This window comes from Pleurodeles waltl, chromosome 3_1, assembly GCF_031143425.1.
Source record: "Pleurodeles waltl isolate 20211129_DDA chromosome 3_1, aPleWal1.hap1.20221129, whole genome shotgun sequence".
NCBI classification, from domain to species: Eukaryota; Metazoa; Chordata; class Amphibia; order Caudata; family Salamandridae; genus Pleurodeles; species Pleurodeles waltl.
The window spans coordinates 1,802,423,200-1,802,440,218 of record NC_090440.1 but is presented as its reverse complement, the minus strand read 5'-3'; the positions used below and the strand labels follow the sequence as shown (position 1 = coordinate 1,802,440,218).

The window sequence follows — 17,019 nt, the reverse complement described above, 5'->3', positions numbered from 1 at the left end:
TGACTGTGATCTTGATGACGTATGGCAGAGGGCGCATCCGACTCTCCGGTACTACTCGTTTTATTCAGCGTCTGCCAAGACTTATACACGCATAGACTTTTTTCTGGCCTCCTCGGAGTTTCGTTCCTGAGTCAGGGAGACCTCGATTGAGTCTAGTGCTCTGACTGATCATGCCCCCATAACATTGGTGTCCCGCCTTGAAGGGGAGCGAGCCCGGGTCCTGGAATGGCGCTTCCGGGACACAATGCTGCAGTCCTGGTCGGTGGAAGAAGCATTGCAGCGGGTGATCCTGGATTACCTCAGACACAATGATAATTGGGAGACTAGCCTAGCGACACTTTGGGAGGCGTTGAAAGCAGTCATACATGGGGAGGTGATCTCACTTTCGGCAAAATAAAATAAAGCTAGAAGAGAGCAGAGAGCTGTGTTAGAGCAGAAGGCGTCAGCACTAGAATGCTCCCACAAACTTACTGGCGACCCTAGAGTTTGGAGGGAATTGGAGAAGGTGCGTCATCAGTTGAAGAGACTGGATTGGGACCAAGCACAGTATGCCGTAGCCCAGCTCAAACACAAATTCTATGTAGGGGGTAACCGATGTGGGAAACTTTTGGCTCATAAGTTGAGGGCTCAGCGGTCTGCCAATGCCATCAAGATGGCGTGCTCACCCGACTGGGGTGAGGCGCGGACGGATAGGCAAATTGATGCGGTTTTTGTGGATTTTTACAGAGAGCTATATGCAGCAGATTCAGTCCCTAGCACAGATCCTTCCTCGTTTCTCACAGACTGACGGGTTGTGCCACTCCGCGAGCAAGATGAGGACTGCCTTGATAAACCCATACGGATAGAGGAGGTGATCTCGGCGGTCTCCTGTGTTAAGGTCGGGAAGTCTCCTGGCCCAGGCGGCTTCACAGCACTCTTTTTTAAGACCTTCTGTCCAGAGTCGGCCCCAATCCTTTCGCGGCTCTTTAACTCTTTCCTCACAACGTAGGCCCTAACTCCCAGCATGTTGGAGGCCACTATCACGGTCACCCACAAACCTGGGAAGAATCCGGAAGACTGTGGCTCATATCGACCCATCTCGCTCCTAAATATAGATGGCAAGCTATTCACGGGCATCCTGGCGCGGCGACTTAACCCTTTTATGCCTGAACTTATTGACCCGGACTAGGCGGGCTTCATACCCCACCGACAGTGCGGAGACAACACGAAGCGGCTTTTACACTTAATAGACAAAATGAACAGGTCCCACAGAGAGGAGCTTCTCCTCTCCATAGATGCAGGGAAGGTGTTTGATAGGGTGCATTGGCTCTATCTCTTCCGGGTGTTGGAGCGCTTTGGGGTTGGACCTGCGCTCCTGACATAGATGAAATGTATATATCAGGAGCCCAAGGCAGCGGTCCGCATCAATGGGACTCTGTCATTGCCGTTTCCGATATGGCGGGGAACGCGGCTTGGGTGTCTGCTCTCCCCGCTTTTGTTCGCTCTGTATATGGAGCCTCTAGCTCAGCATCTCCGCGACGACCCCCACGTTTCCGGGGTTAAATTTGGGGGAAATCATCTCATTAGTCTATATGCGGATGATGTGATTCTTACTTTGGCAGAACCCTTGGTCTCGTTACCTGCGCTTATGGACGCCCTCAATACCTTTGGCAGGGTCTCAGGGTTTAAAGTGAACACACAGAAGTCTCAAGTCCTAAATTTGTCAGTCCTCCCGGAGCATGAGGAGGCCCTCCGTTCTAGATACCCCTTCATATGGACAGCGAAACATATCCCGTACTTAGGTATAGTGTTGGCCATGTCGGCGGCTAAGACGGTTAGCTTGAATTACGCCTCCCTCTCTAGGGAGATTTTGAAGGACCTAGGACACTGGGGGAAACAAAAGCTTTCCTGGTTTGGTATGGTGTCTGCGGTTAAGATGACGGTTTTACCGTGCATACTCTATGTGTTTCAGACGCTTCCTCTGGCTCCACCGCCTCATACTATTGCAATGCTTGAAGCGGCGATTTTGACGTTTATATGGGATGGGAGGCACATTGCACCGTTAAAAGGAGGCGGGAGGATTAGCGGTCCCCTGCCTGCTGAGGTATTACCAAGCAGCTCAGTTGCGCTTTCTGCTGGAGTGGAGCCATCCGCTCATGGAAAAGCATTGGTGCTTAATGGAGCAGGCAGTGGCTGGGTCCCACATATGGAAGGAGCCTTGGCTCCGACGAAGGCATAGAGCACAGGGGATTTATTCATCCCCGATCACAAATGCGACCCTTTGGGTATGGGATGCAGTGGCAGTCAGAAACGGTCTGATGACCTTCCCCTCTCCCATGGAACCAATTTGTGAGAACCCGGACTTTGCCCCAGGTTTGCAGTCAGAGAGCTTTTGTCGTTGGTATGAGGGGGGTTGCAGAAGAGTGGGGAGTTTATTTGATGTGGATGGAGTAATCCCTTTTGATCAGATGAGAGAGGATTACAGACTCGCGGAGGCTGACAGGTTGACGTACTATCAGGTACGACACTGGGCTCTCCAGCTGGCGGTAAGGCCCTTGGTGGGTAGAGCGCTTAAGACTTTTGAGAAATGGCTCCTGATGAAGAAAGATGATAAACGGGTGATATCGGAACTGTATAGGCTCTTGCAGGGGTAGCACCTCCATCGAAAACCACGGGACAGAAGAAATGGGTGGAAGAGTTGGGGCGGGAGTTGGCGGAGGAGGAGTGGGAGAGTGTCCACTATAGAGCACACCACACAGCGCACAGCGCACAGCACGTCGGGAGCAGAGACAGTTTATAAGCTGGCAACATTCTGGTATTATACACCGGCTAGGGTGCATGCATGGGACCCATCTAAATCGAGGCTCTGTTGGAAGGAATGTGGCAACACGGGCACACTTATACATCTGCTATGGCACTGTCCCAAGCTCAATAGATTTTGTAATGGCATCCTTGACGATATAGACAGAGTATTTCATACGGAGATTCCTAGACTTCCAGCATATGTTATACTGCGTTTACCCAACCCCTGCGCCTACCCCCTTTGCTCATTGAGAGGCCGGCAGATGGACCTTGCTCTTAATGCAGCGCATCAGACGATCTTAGCTTTGTGGGGCTCAGATAGGGTCCCAACTTATACCTCCTGGCTCCATAAGCTTTGGTTCATCCTTGCGATGGAGAAACTAACACTGGCTTCTTGGCAGAGGGCAGAGGAGGCCTACACGCTTGCATGACCCTTTATTCAGAGTCTTTCCACGGAATTCAGCGAACTGACTTGCCCTGCTATCTAAGGGTTCTGGGGCTACTGGAGGTGTCTGATGGTGGGGGGTTGTCCGGCAGAGCTGGAGGGTGATGGGGTTGGAGGGCCTCCTGTGGGGAATGTGGAGCGGAAGGTGGCGAGATGGAGAGGCATTGCTGCAGGTTGAATGGGGGAGCACTGTTTTGTTATTTTGTTTTTGTGCTTTCCAGTTTTATTATGGACTGGTTCCCTAGTCACTGGTAACGTGGGCGCCAGCTCCAGTGGTTGGGTTAAGGGGACAACAGCTTTTGTTTGCCTTTGTCAATTAGCGCCTCTGCCTTATCCGTCCTTTGATATGCATGACAGCGGTTACTGGTCTGTATTCATTGCTGCCGGCCGACATGGTTGTAGGCACAGTGTTTTGTATGTGGTTCTCATGCATTTTATATACCAATAAACAGATTTGATCCATAAAACACAATGACATGCATGGTGAATACCATAGACAATTCCCGGCACTCAATAGTGCAAAGTTCATAAAATGTAAGACACACCAAATGGTGTTAAAGATGTTTTTACCCTACGCACTTAAATCATTTGGTGATATGGTAGAAGAAGAGAGGCATGACCCTGTAGTCACACACTAAGTTGGAGGGAGAAAAATCACCATATGCCAGTCAGGAACTCAGCGATATAATGCACCTAAATAGAACCACCTATGATTTATTTCCTCACTGACTTCATGAAGCTTGTCACTCTAGCTGTTTAATTATTTTGGCCTTACTCCTGCCGGCTCTATCTTAGCCCTACTGTGAACAATATGCTCATAGGGCAGCTGATTACTCCAGTGTTGTGTGATGTAATCAGCATGTGGTCAGACAGCATGGAGAGTGATGGGTATTATAGGCCCTGGCTGCTGTAATTCACATCGCATAACTTCCAGGTTTCGTGGCCCCACATGAGGGGGGGTGAAATGTATCGGTCTAGCTCCCGCTCTTTAAAGGAAGTGGTAGAGATTCCTGTCTTTTTGTTAAAAAGGCAGAAAGAGTCCCTGCTTAGAGGGTGATTACGGGCAATAGGAAATTATCAGGATATGCCTAAAAAGAGGAGACCTTCCAGGTTAACTTGATATATGTAAATATGCCTGCTTAGTATCGGCAAAAGGACAGTAGAGCTTACACCGTTCTTCTTAGAGAATGCATAAAAATGGTTTGAACTGGTTTCAAGAAAACCAAGCCAACTCGCTAAATTATCCTGGGAGAGGGACAAAGGAAGTTTGGGGTTTATCTTGATAAAACTGTCATTTCTATAATGACTGATGTTGTTCTGGGCGGTGGTTAAAGGAGGTACAGCTCTGTTGGTTAGGGACCTAGGTTTTAGATTTTATTTGTGAGCGGGGGTATGGTGAGACTATAAATGAACAGTCTAATCTCCTTCCCCTCCTTTCAAGAAACAGAATTAGCTGATTCAAGGTGATTTTATCATTCAAGCTATAGTTATTGGTCCTAAGTCTGTAAACCCAACACTGTTGTTGTTCCAGCAATGACTTGGACATATCATTGCTGGAAGTTATTCTTTCAATGATGGTCCAGTGAAGGTTAGTGTTAGCCTGCCCTTTTTCCAGGTAGCATTTTTTTCAGTTTTGTGGTGAATCTCTGACATCAAATGTTGCTTCAATGTTCTCCAATCCTTTTTTTAATGTGTGTAAGGTCATTCCTATGTATGGGCATTCATTCAGTTATATGGCATTGTTGGAATTGCAATTTGTATAATTCTTCTGGACCCAAGGGGTTCTGAGATTCAGGTCAATGGTGGTAGATTTCTTTGGGAGGGGACACACTGTGCACTGGTCAAAGAGATGATGGCCCATAACTCTAGATGATTCCATAATATATTCAAAGAGGTGGTTGTGTTTCTTGGTGGTCTGGTATGTACCAGAAGGTTTCTCAGGCTGGTTCTTTTCTTAAATGAGAAAAGAGGTTTTTCAAAACCGAGTTTGTTGCATCTTAAGATACACCAGTTCCTTGAAATTATCCGCTTCACTTTGTTGGACACATTATTGTGTGTGGTTAGACAGTTAAGTTTCATTGGGTTCTTACTTATTCTGTTCCTCTAACAGTAAGCCTCTATGGTTGTTCTGTGCCATTTTGTTGGTTCTTTGGATCATTAATTTAGGGTAGTGTCTGTTCAAGAGTTTTCTGGTAAGTATAATGGCTTGTTGCTTGTAGTCCTCGATCCTTGAACAATTCATCATAATTCCGAGTAATTGTCCTACTGGTAGATTTTCTTTGAGCACCTGTGGGTGTGCACTTTCAAAGTGGAGGAGACTGTTTCTATCTGTAGGTTTTGTGAAAAGCTTTGTGATCAGTTTGCCTTGTTCACCCATGACAATGACATCATGATTGTCATAGTAAATCCAAAACCTTGTTACAGCTGTTAAGCCAGTCTAAGAAGTGATTTGCATTTCCAGTGGTACCATGCTAGATGATGAATACATCTTCTATATATCTGGCCCAAAGGTGTAATTTCAGTTTGAAGGGATTTTTGTTTCATACGTTCTGTTGTTTTGTTGTGTAGCCATTTTAGAAATAGCTCCATGCAGGTTAGCTTGACACATTAAGCCACTGTGCACTTTAACCTAGATATATTTTATTCAGCTGCACATTGTTATTTTTACAATAACCAGTTTTACGGTCTTGTTTTAATTTCATCTATCTAACTGTTTTTGCTTAGTTCAGCACTGTGCTCTCAAACAAGACATTCTTGGTCACTTTGTGCTTCATTCAAGGCTACAGTTTGTTACATAGCCGGTGAACATGGTAGAAGTTTAGTCTCCAATATTCGTAGAAAATACACATCCTTATGTAGCGACAATTTCTTAGAACATCAGCTGTATTATTATAAAAACACTTCCTAGTCCCATTACATGCTAAGAGGGAGATTCCAGCCAGGGAACCATGACTGTATGCTGATTGCTGAATGCTTCACTACAGATGCTAACGCAGACTACAGGCCTTTGCTCAGGTATGAGGGTTGATGTCCTCCCGGGGAACCTGAAAGGCAGAATTAGAGCTTAATATTCTGTGCTCAGATTATGATTTAGATAGGAAATAGTCTGTCAATCCTAGTAACAATATGATAGCGTTATTCTTATGCTTCACTCTTCTCGTTACCATTTTAATACTGTCAATTTTTGTCATCCTGGTTATTGCAGCTCACGCTTTGCTATCTAAGATGCAGTAGTTTTATTAAACCAATCATTGAAACATGTAGTGCTTCTGCCTTCCATTTATATATGAGACTGTATTGTGAATGAGAGAACCGGATGTGACCTGAGTGACCACGACTTCCCTCAGAAGCCTAATATTTCATGCACTCGGCTGCCCAACCATCCCTATCTTCTGGTACAGATGAGGCACTGCTAGTTAGCAGGAGCAAAACTCGGATTTGAAGCGACATGTGTCACCCACCATGGTTCGGACTCAGTCTCCCACAACGTGGACGATCTTGCTGCTCAAAATCCAGTAGTCTCATTTGAATAATGAGAGCCTACGCGACAGTTTGAATGAGTCTACATATACACAGGCTATGCTTGGCACTCACATACTCCCCATTGAAGTTCTGTGTTGAAGTTAATAGACCCTATTTTCAAATTGGAAAAGTTATTTGTCATTGCAAAGTGGGACAGTTGCATGATCCAAATGCCTGTTGCTTCCAATGGCCACTCCCTTCCATTAAGAATATTTTCAATGACTTGCAGACTTTCTTTTTTGGGGTATGCTTGCAAATAGTGCTTCCACATCTAGGTCCATCAGAAGGTTGTAAGTTCCATCAAACTCAAGGTCTGAGATGATGTTCAGCAAGTGTTTTGTATGTTTAATGTAGGTTGTCATTTCTGTACCAAGTGGTTGTAAAAGCCAACCTATAAATTTGGAAAGTGGTTCTGGAATCAAGGACAGTCCAGTGGAGGATTTCCCTGTTTGTGTATTTAAGGTGGAGTGTAGAAATAGGGTATTCTATGTTTACCAGTGATCGGAAACACAGACTCCTTTCCAATGATCCATCTCTCATTCTTTGCCTTTTCCACCAAAACATTGATTTCCTTCTGAAGTACTTCAGTTAATCTGTTTCAACACTCTGTAGTTTCTTGCATCTCTTAATACTGTAATGCATGCCTCTATGTAGTCATCTGTAGACTGAATCATGATGGCTCCCCCTTTACCTGGTTGTAATATGATGAGGTGACTCTTTTTTGTGAGGTCATCTAGTGCTTTTCTTTCATCTTTAGTAAGGTTGTGGAAATTCACTTTCCTTGTGTACATATTTTCAAAATCCTTTGGTCACTGCTTCTTCAATGGTCAATACTTCACTTCAGGATTACCCCGGGTGGGGGATTGAATGATGCTTTTTTAATACTGTGTAGCATGGATCAGATGCTAAGTGGGCGCATTTCTAAAAAAGGCTTTCAGTTTTATTTTACCAAAGAACTTTGCCAATTCAAATCTCAATAAGACCTTATTAACAAGGTTGGTTGGAACAGTACAGTACCCAAGCTTATATTAAGGACCTGGTGTTCCTCAGGTGTCACCTGTTCCATCGTCAGATTGACAACAAGGTCTACATGCTGCTTGTTCCCAGTTGTGGTTCCCAGGTTTTTCCGCATGTTCTTGCGCCCCTCTTTTCCTCTACTGGCTCTTCCCAATGTACCCGTTTTCCTCCTCTGCCTTGTTTCCCTCTCTGCCCTCTTCTCCCTAAAAAAGGGCAATTGCCCTAAAAAAAAAGAGGGTGGGGGAAATTCATCATTGGTGGAGGACCATAGTTTCCTCTGGTAATATTGGCTGTAAGATCTTCTGTTGTGTCACCCTATTGTTCACCTTTAGAACATCTGTCAGATCTCTCAGGAATAACTAAGTCAGAACCCGATAATCCACTTTGGTTCTGTGTGTTCTCTTCTGTGACTCTGTGTCATGGCTTGAATAGTCATCTTTTATGTAGGGGTAATCTTTTTCATGCAAGAACTTCTTGATATCATTTTTTAGTTTGTACCCCATACTCTGCAGGAGAAAGTCTTTATATTCCCCAATCTCCTTATTTGCCTTGAATACCCCAAACTTGATCTGCGTATTCAAATGGTCTTTACTTTCCTTTATTTTCAACAGCATGGCATCTGATATACATTTGGCTGTATTGATTATTAGAATACGGCAATCTCTAGAACAGCATTACACAATTAGGGACCAATCTTTTCTGAATCGCTTGTCTTTTATGAAGTTTCTTGGTTTATTTTTAACTATTAGCCCCAATGGTGCCGCATATGCTCTTAATATTTGGTCATTACTGCCCCATGAATAAAGCTCTTAACTTTCATTTTATCTCAGTAAGTTCTTTCAAACTATCAGCTTCGGCTAGTGCATTAGTTATACTTGTTCCATTTATCAAAGGGGCTGCTGACAATACTATGGAAACCGTTCCTTCAGTAAAGGCTAATTAAAGTTGCTTAGGTATTTTGCTTAGAGGCAACTTAGGTTATGAATTATAGATTTGTAAAGCGTTGTAGCTGTATGCTGTTCAGAATCCAAAAGGCTAACCAACAAGAGCCTACCATCGGAGAGGCAAGAGAATTTTTAAGGATAAACGATACATTCTCCCTACACTGTCAAGCAAAAAAACTAAAATGGTATCCTCACCCACTATCATGCATCAGAAGTGCGGAGCTGATCACCATCTGTTCCATTAATACAAATATTTATTTTGAAGGACCCTCACCCACTCTAGTAGTGGCATGCTTCATCATCTGGTCTGATCCCAGTCCCTAAAACCAGGATAGGCTTGAACATGTTCCAGGGAGCACTTTGAATAATTAATTAACAGCCGAGGTCCTAAAGAATATAAAACTACCTTAAGCAACCCAGGTTTCCCCTTCACTGGTGGTTACTTAGATATGGTTAAAAACTATAAAGTGAGTAAAGATGGGAAATAATGACCCTATTACCTGAGATACTTGTCGACATGTTTTAGCCTGTATATCATGGCCACTAAGGGCCCTTGAGCTTTCGTCAGGACAAAAACATGCCCTGGAACTTCTGTTCCCCTGACTCTGTTGATTTTCTGGAAAGAAGGCAGGCAAACATCTAACATATAAAGCATGTGAACAGACAGGCATACTATCCATGAGGAAAAACGCCTCTTCCTTTGGCTGTGGAAACAACAAATCACTGAGTTGAAGGCATTCTCATCCTTGCTGATTTTCAACTTTGCAATAGTTGTGCAAATCAGCTGTGATATCAGACTTTTTATCCTACTCAGTATTTTCTGTGACCCATAACAACTCAAGCAAATGATGAATAATTTAGTGCACATAGCCATAGACACAGTGACAAACAAAAATACACTGACATGTATGGTGAATACTATAGGCAATTTCTTGCAAACAATGGTGTAAAGTTCATAAAAAGTAACACACACCAATTGGTGTTAACATTGTTCTTATCCTACACAATTAATTCATTAGGCAGCATGGTGGGGGGCAGGGAGCATGCCACAGTGGTCAGAGACTAAGTTAAAGGGAAAATAAATCACCATACGGTGAGATAATGCGCATAAACAGAACCACCCACTATTTCTTCCTGCATTCACTTCGGCTGCCATGCTTCCCATTTACCTATTTTGGCCTCACTCCCACCATTTCTATGTTAGAGCTACTGCGAACAGTCTGCTCATAAAGCAGCTGATTACTCTGGCATCACGTGATGTCATCATCACATGGTCATGCGGCATGAAGAGTGATGGAATCGTACTTCCTGGCTGGTGCGATTCACAATGTGTTAAGTCTAGGGTTCGTGGCACCACACGGGGGGGGGGAGTGTATACATCTATCTGCCTCATGCTAAAGGAAGTGATAGAACTTCCTGCCTTTTTGTTTAAAAAAAAAGAGAAAAACACCTGCTTATAAGGTGATTCTGGTCAATAGGAACTTTTCAGGATATTATCTTAAAAAAAGAAACCATGCACTTTAACTTGATATATGCATGCTTTATATGATTGATATCTGTCCGTCTTCCGCCCAGAAAATCAACATAGTCAGTGGTATGGAAGTTCTGAGGCAGAATGTTATCCTGATGAAAGCCCAGGACCCTTAGTGGCCACGATCCTTGGCCATGAAACATGTCAACAAGTGAAAAGGGTGATAGGTTCATTATTCCCCATATTTACCCAACTGTTTGTTTTTAACCATGCCTGAGCAACCACCAGTAAAGGAGAATCCTGGGTTTCTTGAGGGATTTTTATATCCTTTAGAACCCTGACTGCTAATTATTATTCAAAGTTCTCCCTGGAGTATTGTTAAGCCTATCATGGTTTTTAGGTACCAGGGTGAGACCTGACGATGAAGCATGTCACTACTGGGGAGAGTGTGGGCACTTTAAACAAAATAATCATGTTTGTGGATGGTCTGATGCAAGATAGTGGGTGAGGATGCCCTTTTGTGTATTTGTTTGGTAGAACATGTTCCCCTGTGCAATGCAGTCAAAGGCTTTCTTGTCAACCGGGAGTGGCACAGCCTTGTTTATCACCAAATGGTCATCCTTGCATAAAGTCATCCTGTGTTGACAGTCTGACAACGGTATTCTCTTATTGAGTCTGTTGGCCTGTGCATTGTCAAGTAACTTTCTGTCAGTATTCAGGGAGGGGATTGCCCCACAGGATCCCTACCAGGTTTAGGTAGAAGAAAGATCGTTGCACAACAGACCTTAAGATGGAGTTTTCCTTTTGTCTCAGCATGTTTGAATGCTTTGCAAAGTTTTGTGGATATTATGGAAATCTTAAATGTATTCACGTTGTCCAGTTCAGTGGGAAATCAAACATCTACTGGCACCTTGTCAGTTCTTATGTATTTGAGGATTTTCACTATGCCCTCTTCTATGATGCAATTTTCCAGTCCTTTCTTCTGCTAAGGGTTTTGGGTCGCTAGTTATATGGTGTTAAAATGTTTATATTGGTTGCTATCGTACTGGTGTAATCAAAGTCACTGAGGCAACTGAAGGACGAGGCAAATTTCTTTGTGATCTCCATGGGATGTAGCAGAAGCTCACCATGGTGGTTACAGATAGCAGGTATAACTGATGTTGATTCCCTTTGGCAGTTGTGTAGCTAAAGGGCAGCAGGTCTTCTCACCATGCTTATAGTGTTTCAACTTTAGCTGCACTCTAACATATTGGGCTTACAATGTAAAGAATATTTAGGTTGAATTCAGCCTTTGATAATTTTCTTAGCAGGGTCTAATTAAGTGAGGTGTTTCAGCATCTAGTAAGGCTTTGTACCGAACTTTACAGCTAAACCTCCCCCCTTTGTTCATCCATGCACCATTTCACCCCAATGTATGCCTTTCTAACTGGGCAATGTGTTTGATTGACTACTACAGAGCCTTCATTGCTTGCCATCAAATATGTCAGATGTTATTCCAGTTGCATTACTCATCTGTACTGTATTTAAAAATATTCATAGCACTTCTTCACTATGGGAATAATGAGTCCCATGGCAAATTGTTGGAGAATTAGGGCATGGCCTGAGATTACACCCTCCTAGATTTCACTTGCCACGACATTTGACAGCAGGTTGACACATGTAAGGAAACAATAAATGGGAGTAAAAGTACCATGTATACACCAAACAAAGTGATATTCCTTCTCATAGAGTCATCTGTGATTGACTGTTCACTCAGTCCTTTCCTGCAGCCTTGAGGTTGTAAGATGTCCATCACCTCCATGACCACTTTTAACAATTCTCCCTTTACTTGGGTTCTTAAGTTTCTTTTTCTTTCCATTTATGGTGAAAAGCATTGCTGCAAGTTTTAACAGTATGTGCCTGAAGTATGAAATGTTTGAAGCAGGGAACACAGGACCAAACGTTTCCTGTTTTTTTGTTAGCATCATGTAAGACACCAGTGGAGAAGTACATGGTGTGATGTTCGTGTAGGAACAGACCTTGTTTCTTGCTCATGTTCCACTGCTGCTCGATATTTGTTTGAGGACTCTGGTCTAAAACAAATCACCGTTAGCTCAAATACATTTCACTTCCACGGCTGTATCTTCATTCATAATTTACAAATATGTAAGTAATGGAGGAATGCATTGTACTTAACACTTTTAGCAAGTATAAAGTCAGTGTTTCTTAAAGAATGCTGGTGGCAACAGGGTGCTTAGGGAGTCGATGATCCATTTTATCTACTTTCCATCACCGCCTCTGTGAGCTGGCGCAGTCTCACCTGTCTTGTTTGAGGCATGTGGTGGCAGCACCATAACAGACTATCCTCATCCTCAGTTTTCTATGGAAATAGTCACGTCCGTTCCGAGTTATGTAGTAGTTCAGCAAGGTTTTCCATGCTTATGTCCGCTCATCAGTCGTATTCATATAACCCTTCATGTGACCACATTGAGGACGGTGTATATTCTGCTGGGCTACTTAGAGCTGTTCTCTTTGCTTTCAAGCACTGGTATCCTTAACCTCCTGGATACTATAGGTGAGGACGGTACAAGTAGGCAATAAACAGAGTAAATCCAAACAGTTTTCCTCTCAAGACAATCAGCAAGCTTGCAATATATGTTCACCAGTAGTACGAAATGACGGAGTCTAATTGCAGGTTAATTAGTGTGATGAAGTTAGGTAGGGGTTGAATGATGGGTACTTGTTGGGGAGTGAGTAAAACTGTGACAACATCCATACGTGCCCAGTCATCCCAGTATGAGCTGGTCACTGACCACAAAATGGATCTTGTCTTGAGTACTTGTCAGTATGGCCGCAACTCCATGGTGCTTATCGGGGCCATGAAAAATCCTAACTCCAAATCCTAGCATGTCAGAAAAGTGAGGGTGTGTTCTCCTAACAAAATGAGCAACGGAGGAGCATCTCTTCCACAACAAACAGCCTCCAGGCTTCCACAGATTTTTCCATTCATGCACGGTGGATGTGCTCGTCTATTGAGTGGTATCTCCAACCGAGGTTACAGTAGCTTCAGCAAATAGCAGGTAGATGGAGGCCTTCAACACGTGGTTGAAGATTTAGTTTCGCAGAAGCTCTGCCCATTCTGCAGCATTGATTCTAGACAGAGGCCATCTCTCACAGCCATCTCGAAATGTTAGTTGCACAAATGTAGGGTGGACTCGCGCACGTCTTCACAGGTCTTCACACCAACATGCGTGAGGGAGATAGTGATTTCCCATTGTTAAATTATGACATTACTGAGAAGGGCGGTTCGAAGCTTTAGGGAAAGTCAGGTACCAGCTCCTCGCCCAAGCCATTTCCCTCAATATTGCATTTTTGAAGAGAAGACCATATTTTCCAAGCACGGTACAGGAAAAAATACATTTTTCATGCAAAATGTCTTGAGATGTTACAAAAGAAAGCTAAAAAACTAATACTGCAGGAGCAGTTTTACTTTGTTATGCTTATACAGGTCTGTAAGACTGCTGGTTCGGAAAAACATTGCTGGGATACTTTTTCACAAATAGATTTCCAATAACTGCAGGAAAGCCAACCACTAAAAGTGTGCATAATGAGTACAAAGCTAAACAGCTTTTTGGCTTACAAACTATCACCATTTATTGAATACCCACGAAAACAAGATATACCTCCATGTCAGGTGAGAAATAATTGTCATTACTGTGGCCCCTGATGGAGAGTTCTCATCACTCATGTTGTGCCTTGTGCAAACATTCGCCTTTCATGGTACTGCAAACATATAGCTATTCACTAGGAAGTATAAATGATTTTCTATAAAATAATAAACATTGCTTTGGGAAACATATATGTTTTTCGTAATAGTAATAAATATGGAGGGTGAACATGTTTAATATTTTGTATATCTTTACCATGAGACTATAAGCAGTGGCACGACCGATATCTCAGTATTTCTCAATGGATGCGCAGGAACCTTCATACGAGCCGGAAGACAAAACTGGTTGACTGGTTTCATGTCATGAAGTGCACACAGACACCTACAGTGATGAAAAAACAAAGGAATGTGAGAATACAGAGCGCGGGCATGACCTTTTGTGAAGGAAAGGTCAGCATAATAAACGTATTCCCAACAGTAGACATCCGGTTACAAAGCAGCTAGAAGTGAAAATAGAATTGATTCTTTGGGGCACGAGTTAGTCAAGAAGTAACTGATTGCATTTGTGCTTGTTTGAGCTATTGTGAACACGATGCTGTAGGTGAGGGCCTGTTTGTGAGCCCCACCGTATATATAGCCAGTTATGGCAAAATTATTTCCAAAACTCCTAAACTTTACGAGGCGGAACCTATATTCGGTGAAACACTTAACCAGTAAGCCACTGTAGACCATTGTACCCAAAGATATGTATTTTTTTTAGCTTAATAATCTTTATTATGCGATCTGAAGTTCAAACAACAGTCAATATCACAAAAAGCAATAAAACGACAAAGTTCATAAGCGATATACAAGGTAAAAGCTGTTAACATTTTATGTTGTAAAAGGACAAATTTGGGTGAAAAGGGGAAAGGGGAATACAAATCTATATTTGAAAACCAGGTTAGTAAATACAATAAAATATACGTATAATGAGAAAAACTAGAACTATGATTCTGAGAAAAGGCATAGAACTAAAAGACTGATCTCATCCAATTACTTTTCAGTTTTAATGCTTCAATTTATGTAAGGTGAGGTTCTTGCAGAAGTACCAAATCTGGGTTATAAGAGGCAAGATGAGATAATATTATCTGCCTTTTCACAGGTTAAACAAAACCTTTCACATTCTAATATATCACTCTGAATATAACCAACAAGAAATAAATATAAAGCTAAACAACCATTCATAAAATACGACTTGTAAGCCTAGACAAAAAGACTTTCAGGCATATGAAAAAGAAGATAGAGAAAAAAAGACAGGAAAAAAGGAAGGAAAAAAGGGTAAGGAAGCAAGTGCAGAAAAAGAAGACAGTACATGTCAAATGACGACTGATTGACGTACCTCAATGGTAGACAAGAAGAAAACAGGGAGTTGTAATGCACAGGAGACAGCACAACCAATACGAAGGAGCGGGCCACACGGAATTTCACATGAGAACAAATGGTAAACAGAGATATAGATGACTACGACAATTCTGTGAAGAGAATAGATATGAATTAAACTAACAATAAACACTAGTATATCTTAATTAATGAAAGGCAAAAACATTTGGAGTCAATGTTTAATTTTTCCTGAAGCGTTGGATCCAGCAACATCCATCAGATCCTTTGAGTGAAAATGAATGCATTTTCTAAGGTCCGCAGGATCTTCAAAGAGAATGTGTTTTTCTGTAATGTCACTGCGAAAATGCAAGGATGAAACAAACCATATCTTGCACCCAATGAACGTAATGCAGGACAACGTTCAAGGAAGTCTTTTCTTCATTTAGCAGTAGCTGTAGACACACCTTGGGTCAAAAACAGTTTTGCACCAGACTAGATAAGTGTTTTTTGTTTAATTTTGGCTGTATTTAAAACTTGTAGAAGATCCGTGAACTTCATAAATAGAATAATTACACCTCAGGGTCTTGTTGACGCAGAAATAGAAGTAAGACGGGGTCCCAGTGTGAGAGAACAGGGCTGATTGCAGAGGTCCCCTAACATTTTTTGCCCCCATTTTTCACTTTTTGCTGGTGTTTTCCTGACTCTGATGGTGCCCTGGGTACTGCTAACCAGTCCCAGGGCCTGTGCTCTGTGTTAAATCAATATGCTAATTAGGCTAATTATAATTGGCTAAGTCAACCTACCTATAAGTCCCTAGTATATGGTAGGGCATGTAGGTTTAGAGACCCTAGCATGGGTAGAGCACTGCTGAGGTGCCCAGTGTCATTTTAAAGGCAGGCCTGCCTTGCTGCCTGATTTTAAATTAAAGTTATATGCAAATTCAACTTTGGAATTAAAGTAGTTTTGAAGTCTTCAACTACCTTATTTTTACATATAAGTCACTCCTAAGGTGTGTCCTATGTGCCCCTAGGACTGGGTGCCATGTAACTATAAGGAGGGACCCTATACAAATAGTTTTATAAGCCCTGGTGAGGTAAAACAGGCAAATTAGTTTTTCCCTCATTGCAGTGAATTAACTCCATATGCTAGAATGGGGAGACTTTATTTTAATTTTAAAAGTCCCCTTAAGTAACAGATACAACAAGTTTGGTATCAAATGAATTGTTATAATAAATCCCACAACTTCCAGTTGTTGGATTTAATATAACTTGTTCAGGTAAAGAGTTTTTAACTTTACCTGAAATGTTGCCCACTTCAGCCCTGCAGTGCTTTTGCAGCTTTGCTCTGATTGGTCAGCATCTGGCAGCCTGGCCAGGCTGCCTTGATGAGGTGTGAAGTGGCCTGGCTCAACACAAAGAGATGTGCCTGGGGGGAGGAGATCTCCCCTCAGCGGATGGGAAAGGAGGAAGGGAGAGGGCTGCCAAACTGGTCTTCAAAGGCAGGGAAGCACATTTGGAGCAACCCAACAACATCCTCACATCCTGCAAACCCAGACAATTAGGTGCCCCCTTGATTAAATTAGGAGAGGGAAGGAGATGGGTGTGTTTAGGACTTTTAGCCACACCAGTGTGTGGGCTCAGCCAGATGTGACCTCCAACAATCACTTTCAGCCATGATGGATTTTTGAGGAATGTTGCTCCTTGGGATTGATTTTTGCCATACTTCCCAGGAAGTGGTCATCACAGGGGGAAGGACCCTGCCCCTGATTGGAGAACCAGGACTCCCCTGTTTTTCACCCAGGAGCAAAGATAAAACTGGCAGACCTGCACCCACA

At 42.8% G+C, this 17,019-nt stretch overlaps 1 long non-coding RNA gene across 2 annotated transcripts in view; it reads right to left on the bottom strand.

Annotated features, from left to right (window-relative positions):
- The window catches only part of LOC138283428 (uncharacterized), a 524,738-nt gene that overhangs the window by 217,691 nt on the left and 290,028 nt on the right, over positions 1–17,019 (bottom strand). Inside the window, exons 3-4 of one of the 2 annotated variants that reach the window (XR_011201255.1) lie at positions 15,205–15,337; positions 14,083–14,208 (exon numbers count right to left, since the gene is read on the bottom strand). This is a non-coding gene — a long non-coding RNA (uncharacterized lncRNA). Of the gene's footprint in view, positions 1–13,744; positions 14,209–15,204; positions 15,338–17,019 lie in introns of those variants that run through there. The other variant, XR_011201254.1, reaches the window with a different exon arrangement.